We start from the raw sequence: 9494 nt of genomic DNA, 5'->3' as shown, positions 1-9494 counted from the left end.
TTTGCTCTGTTCCCAGGAAAAACAAACTAATAAAGAAAAAAAACGGGTGCCCCCCGAGCGACCCGGTTGACAGCGCCTGTGAAGAATCTACCGGGAACGGTTCCGTGTCAAAAAACAAAAAAAAACATTGACAGGCGCAAACTCACAACACCTTGAGATTGTGAGCACGTCAGTGTCCTCAAAAAAGCCATCCTCACTGGGGAGATTCTTCCAGCCCCGACAAACATGTGAATGGACCCAGTGCAGGCGCGGCCACAGCCCCTGTAACAGAATTAGCATAGCCCACAAAACTGAATCCACTGAAAACTGGATGTAAGTTACCTGGGGAGTGTTTTCCGTTGGTCCCGCCCACAGAAGGGAGCCAGTGCAGGTGTCCAGGCCAGCACTTCCTCAGTCCGCCGGTCAACGTCCCCGGAATGATATCTCACCCAATCTGCAGAGTACAGGGGCAACAAAATTCCCCAAATGGAACATCTCCTTGCAAGCACTTATAGGATTTCACGTTCCACGCCTGTCTGGCCACATACATGCAAGACCAGAACCCTCGTGCTCACATCGCTGCTGAGCATGTCATACATTGACATTGTCCTCAAAGCCATGACCCAAAGGCTCCCTAGCACCTCCACTGCAACACCATTCCTCATCACTTCACAGACCGTGGAAACCCGCTGAGGACCCAGGAGGGTGGCCGATTCCATCCAGCTTAAAAGTCCAGCATTTCAAAGATATAGTCCCGCCGCTTTCACAAAGGACGGACACGGCAGGGCCTGGAATGGGGGACCGCCATGGACTCAAAAGGCCCTGCCCGGTTCACGGGAAAACCCACAAGGGCCGAGGCTGCCGTACCGCGGGAACGGACGGCCAGTCCAATGGGTAACGAAAGAGACCGCTAAGGTTCCCTACTGGGTGTCTGTTTTTCAACTCCCAGGCAGTGCTTTCACGTAACAACAGTGAACAGAAAAATAAAATGGCGGCCCAGCCCTGCAAGCGGCTCATACCTTTGCCCTCCGGACAGAACAGAGATGGCCCATCAGCTGCTCTGGCCGGCTCAGCCAACCAGAGGGGAGAGGGGCCCAGGGGGAGGCCTAGTGGCTTCACAGGGGTATCTCTAACGGCCATTTAGTTCCCCAGGGTCTGGTGAGGACGGGGTAAGGAAGCCACCGGCCACGCCCTCAGAGGGTTTCCACGGTACCCCGCAAGCCACCACCAGGGTGTGCTCACACGGTCGCCCAACTCCACTGCTTCCACGGTACTTCAGCCTTTCACATTTCCAGACGTCACAGGCCTTTCCTCACCCCAAGCTCTACTAACTCAGCTCCCTTCAGCCTACTGGCGTGGCGATCCCCGTGCTGGACCTCAGCTCGAGTCCTCACTCATTTTGTTCAGATTTCAAAAGTTTCCATTTTTTTTAGACATCATCGATCCAGGCACGCGTACGAAAGGGACCTTGAGCCCCAGATCCGGGACAGACACTGAGCACTGGGCTCTCCTGTCACCCTGGGGCTCGCCAACCCACACTCTTCCACCAGCGAGACCGGCACCACAAGCAATGACCGGCCCCACGGCTGGCTAGCAAGGTGTGGGCCCCGCCTCCAGGCAGAGTCACGATCCCCTCCCCACGGGGTGTGGCACTGATCCCGGGACAAGATCCTTACCGTAGGAGAGAATTCACACTGGACCTTGGGGATGAGGGCGGCCAGAACTGCTCCCTATACTCTTCCTTCACCTCGCCACACCGGGGAGGAGAGAAATTCATCCCTTCGAAGCCCACATCAAACTTCACTGCGTCCTGTGGGGGGAGATTATATCTGTGGGCACGCGGAGACCATGTGTCTTCCTTTTCCAAACTGGCATGAGTAAAGCTAAGGGGCCCGGTCCCTGGTGCTTACCATGTGTGGCTGGGGCATGATGACCGCAAGACAGGGCTGCCTGTGTTCCCACCACTATGACTCTGTGCGTGCAGCGTACTAATTTCATCATCCGTCTCAGACGTGTCTGACCTTGCTCAACGCTGAGCTAAATGTGCCGCCCTAACGTCAAGGAGACAGAAGCCCATGATGGCTCCTCACGTCGTCAATGCCTCACACTCTTTGTGCCAAGTCATTCTTGGCACTTGCTAGGAATTTCTTCATTACTTAAAGAAGTCACGGAAATCGCTCCAAACCCTCCCACGACGATCTGACCAGAATTCGGTCATTGCCTCAGGAGGCCAGGGTTTTCCTCCTTCCACGTCAGTCAGCCCATACAGACGACAAAGCCATACCGCCTGGGTTCACCACTGAGCTCCCGCCAGGGCATTCGGTGACACCAAAATTGCAAAGAACCGGGAAACTCAGGCACCCCGGGGAAAAATGAAAATACAAATACAAAGAAAAGAGGCTTCCTGGGAGACGTGGCTCGACCAGTTAGGTGTACCAGTTCATATGAGAAAGTCCAGAGACCACGTCTCTGCTAAGAAGAATCACGTTCCCTTCTGTGATCGGGGAGCCCCGGACAGAACTTCTCCGAAATCTCCCCTCTGCACGCACTCTCAGCACTCTGCCCTCGACATCTCTCCGGATATCGTTCTCCTATCCCTTGATACACGGTGCGAACTCACTGAGGGTATGGGACTGTGGACCTAACGTCGACGTTACCATCCAAGAATTTGAAACGCGATCATCTGTGGTGTGAAGAGGTTGGATGCAGGATGTATTGGAATCGGGCATTCCAAGGTACAAGCGCACTTTTAATATGAGCCGCAGGGGTTCCAGGATCCCCTGAGGACACGGACGCCTACGGGAGCTCGAGCGCCTAAGGGAAAATCGCCTGGCTGCCCATCACCTCGGCACAGAACCACCACCCGCGTGTCGGCTGGTCGTCGTCTGATCACGGAGCGCGCCCCCAACGATGGATACGCTGTGGGCCTGTATGGTAGAGCCTGTGGTTTAGGCGTAAGGGACCACAGTGCAGAGGCAGAACGTGATCGGTACAGGTGAAAGCGTCAATGCATCCACGAATGTTCGATGGATCCATCGAATCATCCATCCAGCGAGTGAATCTACCGATGGATGGACTGAAGGATTTTCACGTGTTTGCAAATGTTTTCTGATCCATGGTTGCCTGAAGAGCCCAGGCCTACCCCTATGGAGAAGGATAGCTCAGTGGAAGTGAATTCCTTTGCTCTGTTCCCAGGAAAAACAAACTAATAAAGAAAAAAAACGGGTGCCCCCCGAGCGACCCGGTTGACAGCGCCTGTGAAGAATCTACCGGGAACGGTTCCGTGTCAAAAAACAAAAAAAAACATTGACAGGCGCAAACTCACAACACCTTGAGATTGTGAGCACGTCAGTGTCCTCAAAAAAGCCATCCTCACTGGGGAGATTCTTCCAGCCCCGACAAACATGTGAATGGACCCAGTGCAGGCGCGGCCACAGCCCCTGTAACAGAATTAGCATAGCCCACAAAACTGAATCCACTGAAAACTGGATGTAAGTTACCTGGGGAGTGTTTTCCGTTGGTCCCGCCCACAGAAGGGAGCCAGTGCAGGTGTCCAGGCCAGCACTTCCTCAGTCCGCCGGTCAACGTCCCCGGAATGATATCTCACCCAATCTGCAGAGTACAGGGGCAACAAAATTCCCCAAATGGAACATCTCCTTGCAAGCACTTATAGGATTTCACGTTCCACGCCTGTCTGGCCACATACATGCAAGACCAGAACCCTCGTGCTCACATCGCTGCTGAGCATGTCATACATTGACATTGTCCTCAAAGCCATGACCCAAAGGCTCCCTAGCACCTCCACTGCAACACCATTCCTCATCACTTCACAGACCGTGGAAACCCGCTGAGGACCCAGGAGGGTGGCCGATTCCATCCAGCTTAAAAGTCCAGCATTTCAAAGATATAGTCCCGCCGCTTTCACAAAGGACGGACACGGCAGGGCCTGGAATGGGGGACCGCCATGGACTCAAAAGGCCCTGCCCGGTTCACGGGAAAACCCACAAGGGCCGAGGCTGCCGTACCGCGGGAACGGACGGCCAGTCCAATGGGTAACGAAAGAGACCGCTAAGGTTCCCTACTGGGTGTCTGTTTTTCAACTCCCAGGCAGTGCTTTCACGTAACAACAGTGAACAGAAAAATAAAATGGCGGCCCAGCCCTGCAAGCGGCTCATACCTTTGCCCTCCGGACAGAACAGAGATGGCCCATCAGCTGCTCTGGCCGGCTCAGCCAACCAGAGGGGAGAGGGGCCCAGGGGGAGGCCTAGTGGCTGCACAGGGGTATCTCTAACGGCCATTTAGTTCCCCAGGGTCTGGTGAGGACGGGGTAAGGAAGCCACCGGCCACGCCCTCAGAGGGTTTCCACGGTACCCCGCAAGCCACCAACAGGGTGTGCTCACACGGTCGCCCAACTCCACTGCTTCCACGGTACTTCAGCCTTTCACATTTCCAGACGTCACAGGCCTTTCCTCACCCCAAGCTCTACTAACTCAGCTCCCTTCACCTACTGGCGTGGCGATCCCCGTGCTGGACCTCAGCTCGAGTCCTCACTCATTTTGTTCAGATTTCAAAAGTTTCCATTTTTTTTAGACATCATCGATCCAGGCACGCGTACGAAAGGGACCTTGAGCCCCAGATCCGGGACAGACACTGAGCACTGGGCTCTCCTGTCACCCTGGGGCTCGCCAACCCACACTCTTCCACCAGCGAGACCGGCACCACAAGCAATGACCGGCCCCACGGCTGGCTAGCAAGGTGTGGGCCCCGCCTCCAGGCAGAGTCACGATCCCCTCCCCACGGGGTGTGGCACTGATCCCGGGACAAGATCCTTACCGTAGGAGAGAATTCACACTGGACCTTGGGGATGAGGGCGGCCAGAACTGCTCCCTATACTCTTCCTTCACCTCGCCACACCGGGGAGGAGAGAAATTCATCCCTTCGAAGCCCACATCAAACTTCACTGCGTCCTGTGGGGGGAGATTATATCTGTGGGCACGCGGAGACCATGTGTCTTCCTTTTCCAAACTGGCATGAGTAAAGCTAAGGGGCCCGGTCCCTGGTGCTTACCATGTGTGGCTGGGGCATGATGACCGCAAGACAGGGCTGCCTGTGTTCCCACCACTATGACTCTGTGCGTGCAGCGTACTAATTTCATCATCCGTCTCAGACGTGTCTGACCTTGCTCAACGCTGAGCTAAATGTGCCGCCCTAACGTCAAGGAGACAGAAGCCCATGATGGCTCCTCACGTCGTCAATGCCTCACACTCTTTGTGCCAAGTCATTCTTGGCACTTGCTAGGAATTTCTTCATTACTTAAAGAAGTCACGGAAATCGCTCCAAACCCTCCCACGACGATCTGACCAGAATTCGGTCATTGCCTCAGGAGGCCAGGGTTTTCCTCCTTCCACGTCAGTCAGCCCATACAGACGACAAAGCCATACCGCCTGGGTTCACCACTGAGCTCCCGCCAGGGCATTCGGTGACACCAAAATTGCAAAGAACCGGGAAACTCAGGCACCCCGGGGAAAAATGAAAATACAAATACAAAGAAAAGAGGCTTCCTGGGAGACGTGGCTCGACCAGTTAGGTGTACCAGTTCATATGAGAAAGTCCAGAGACCACGTCTCTGCTAAGAAGAATCACGTTCCCTTCTGTGATCGGGGAGCCCCGGACAGAACTTCTCCGAAATCTCCCCTCTGCACGCACTCTCAGCACTCTGCCCTCGACATCTCTCCGGATATCGTTCTCCTATCCCTTGATACACGGTGCGAACTCACTGAGGGTATGGGACTGTGGACCTAACGTCGACGTTACCATCCAAGAATTTGAAACGCGATCATCTGTGGTGTGAAGAGGTTGGATGCAGGATGTATTGGAATCGGGCATTCCAAGGTACAATCGCACTTTTAATATGAGCCGCAGGGGTTCCAGGATCCCCTGAGGACACGGACGCCTACGGGAGCTCGAGCGCCTAAGGGAAAATCGCCTGGCTGCCCATCACCTCGGCACAGAACCACCACCCGCGTGTCGGCTGGTCGTCGTCTGATCACGGAGCGCGCCCCCAACGATGGATACGCTGTGGGCCTGTATGGTAGAGCCTGTGGTTTAGGCGTAAGGGACCACAGTGCAGAGGCAGAACGTGATCGGTACAGGTGAAAGCATCAATGCATCCACGAATGTTCCATGGATCCATCGAATCATCCATCCAGCGAGTGAATCTACCGATGGATGGACTGAAGGATTTTCACGTGTTTGCAAATGTTTTCTGATCCATGGTTGCCTGAAGAGCCCAGGCCTACCCCTATGGAGAAGGATAGCTCAGTGGAAGTGAATTCCTTTGCTCTGTTCCCAGGAAAAACAAACTAATAAAGAAAAAAAACGGGTGCCCCCCGAGCGACCCGGTTGACAGCGCCTGTGAAGAATCTACCGGGAACGGTTCCGTGTCAAAAAACAAAAAAAAACATTGACAGGCGCAAACTCACAACACCTTGAGATTGTGAGCACGTCAGTGTCCTCAAAAAAGCCATCCTCACTGGGGAGATTCTTCCAGCCCCGACAAACATGTGAATGGACCCAGTGCAGGCGCGGCCACAGCCCCTGTAACAGAATTAGCATAGCCCACAAAACTGAATCCACTGAAAACTGGATGTAAGTTACCTGGGGAGTGTTTTCCGTTGGTCCCGCCCACAGAAGGGAGCCAGTGCAGGTGTCCAGGCCAGCACTTCCTCAGTCCGCCGGTCAACGTCCCCGGAATGATATCTCACCCAATCTGCAGAGTACAGGGGCAACAAAATTCCCCAAATGGAACATCTCCTTGCAAGCACTTATAGGATTTCACGTTCCACGCCTGTCTGGCCACATACATGCAAGACCAGAACCCTCGTGCTCACATCGCTGCTGAGCATGTCATACATTGACATTGTCCTCAAAGCCATGACCCAAAGGCTCCCTAGCACCTCCACTGCAACACCATTCCTCATCACTTCACAGACCGTGGAAACCCGCTGAGGACCCAGGAGGGTGGCCGATTCCATCCAGCTTAAAAGTCCAGCATTTCAAAGATATAGTCCCGCCGCTTTCACAAAGGACGGACACGGCAGGGCCTGGAATGGGGGACCGCCATGGACTCAAAAGGCCCTGCCCGGTTCATGGGAAAACCCACAAGGGCCGAGGCTGCCGTACCGCGGGAACGGACGGCCAGTCCAATGGGTAACGAAATAGACCTCTAAGGTTCCATACTGGGTGTCTGTTTTTCAACTCCCAGGCAGTGCTTTCACGTAACAACAGTGAACAGAAAAATAAAATGGCGGCCCAGCCCTGCAAGCGGCTCATACCTTTGCCCTCCGGACAGAACAGAGATGGCCCATCAGCTGCTCTGGCCGGCTCAGCCAACCAGAGGGGAGAGGGGCCCAGGGGGAGGCCTAGTGGCTTCACAGGGGTATCTCTAACGGCCATTTAGTTCCCCAGGGTTGGTGAGGACGGGATAAGGAAGCCACCGGCCACGCCCTCAGAGGGTTTCCACGGTACCCCGCCAGCCACCAACAGGGTGTGCTCACACGATCGCCCAACTCCACTGCTTCCACGGTACTTCAGCCTTTCACATTTCCAGACGTCACAGGCCTTTCCTCACCCCAAGCTCTACTAACTCAGCTCCCTTCACCTACTGGCGTGGCGATCCCCGTGCTGGACCTCAGCTCGAGTCCTCACTCATTTTGTTCAGATTTCAAAAGTTTCCATTTTTTTTAGACATCATCGATCCAGGCACGCGTACGAAAGGGACCTTGAGCCCCAGATCCGGGACAGACACTGAGCACTGGGCTCTCCTGTCACCCTGGGGCTCGCCAACCCACACTCTTCCACCAGCGAGACCGGCACCACAAGCAATGACCGGCCCCACGGCTGGCTAGCAAGGTGTGGGCCCCGCCTCCAGGCAGAGTCACGATCCCCTCCCCACGGGGTGTGGCACTGATCCCGGGACAAGATCCTTACCGTAGGAGAGAATTCACACTGGACCTTGGGGATGAGGGCGGCCAGAACTGCTCCCTATACTCTTCCTTCACCTCGCCACACCGGGGAGGAGAGAAATTCATCCCTTCGAAGCCCACATCAAACTTCACTGCGTCCTGTGGGGGGAGATTATATCTGTGGGCACGCGGAGACCATGTGTCTTCCTTTTCCAAACTGGCATGAGTAAAGCTAAGGGGCCCGGTCCCTGGTGCTTACCATGTGTGGCTGGGGCATGATGACCGCAAGACAGGGCTGCCTGTGTTCCCACCACTATGACTCTGTGCGTGCAGCGTACTAATTTCATCATCCGTCTCAGACGTGTCTGACCTTGCTCAACGCTGAGCTAAATGTGCCGCCCTAACGTCAAGGAGACAGAAGCCCATGATGGCTCCTCACGTCGTCAATGCCTCACACTCTTTGTGCCAAGTCATTCTTGGCACTTGCTAGGAATTTCTTCATTACTTAAAGAAGTCACGGAAATCGCTCCAAACCCTCCCACGACGATCTGACCAGAATTCGGTCATTGCCTCAGGAGGCCAGGGTTTTCCTCCTTCCACGTCAGTCAGCCCATACAGACGACAAAGCCATACCGCCTGGGTTCACCACTGAGCTCCCGCCAGGGCATTCGGTGACACCAAAATTGCAAAGAACCGGGAAACTCAGGCACCCCGGGGAAAAATGAAAATACAAATACAAAGAAAAGAGGCTTCCTGGGAGACGTGGCTCGACCAGTTAGGTGTACCAGTTCATATGAGAAAGTCCAGAGACCACGTCTCTGCTAAGAAGAATCACGTTCCCTTCTGTGATCGGGGAGCCCCGGACAGAACTTCTCCGAAATCTCCCCTCTGCACGCACTCTCAGCACTCTGCCCTCGACATCTCTCCGGATATCGTTCTCCTATCCCTTGATACACGGTGCGAACTCACTGAGGGTATGGGACTGTGGACCTAACGTCGACGTTACCATCCAAGAATTTGAAACGCGATCATCTGTGGTGTGAAGAGGTTGGATGCAGGATGTATTGGAATCGGGCATTCCAAGGTACAAGCGCACTTTTAATATGAGCCGCAGGGGTTCCAGGATCCCCTGAGGACACGGACGCCTACGGGAGCTCGAGCGCCTAAGGGAAAATCGCCTGGCTGCCCATCACCTCGGCACAGAACCACCACCCGCGTGTCGGCTGGTCGTCGTCTGATCACGGAGCGCGCCCCCAACGATGGATACGCTGTGGGCCTGTATGGTAGAGCCTGTGGTTTAGGCGTAAGGGACCACAGTGCAGAGGCAGAACGTGATCGGTACAGGTGAAAGCGTCAATGCATCCACGAATGTTCGATGGATCCATCGAATCATCCATCCAGCGAGTGAATCTACCGATGGATGGACTGAAGGATTTTCACGTGTTTGCAAATGTTTTCTGATCCATGGTTGCCTGAAGAGCCCAGGCCTACCCCTATGGAGAAGGATAGCTCAGTGGAAGTGAATTCCTTTGCTCTGTTCCCAGGAAAAAC

The 9494-nt window shown here is 54.7% G+C and overlaps 3 pseudogenes; all 3 read right to left on the bottom strand.

Moving 5' to 3' along the window:
* Positions 1 to 1351: 1351 nt before the first annotated feature.
* Positions 1352 to 1425, bottom strand: LOC138382242 (small nucleolar RNA SNORD116; annotated as a pseudogene).
* A 3083-nt stretch (positions 1426 to 4508) lies between these two features.
* LOC138382241 (small nucleolar RNA SNORD116) lies at positions 4509 to 4582 on the bottom strand (annotated as a pseudogene).
* Positions 4583 to 7664: 3082 nt separating this feature from the next.
* Positions 7665 to 7738, bottom strand: LOC138382240 (small nucleolar RNA SNORD116; annotated as a pseudogene).
* Positions 7739 to 9494: the final 1756 nt, after the last annotated feature.

Source organism: Eulemur rufifrons, chromosome 3 (genome assembly GCF_041146395.1).
Source record: "Eulemur rufifrons isolate Redbay chromosome 3, OSU_ERuf_1, whole genome shotgun sequence".
Taxonomy (NCBI): domain Eukaryota; kingdom Metazoa; phylum Chordata; class Mammalia; order Primates; family Lemuridae; genus Eulemur; species Eulemur rufifrons.
This window is presented reverse-complemented; position numbering and strand designations above follow the sequence as displayed.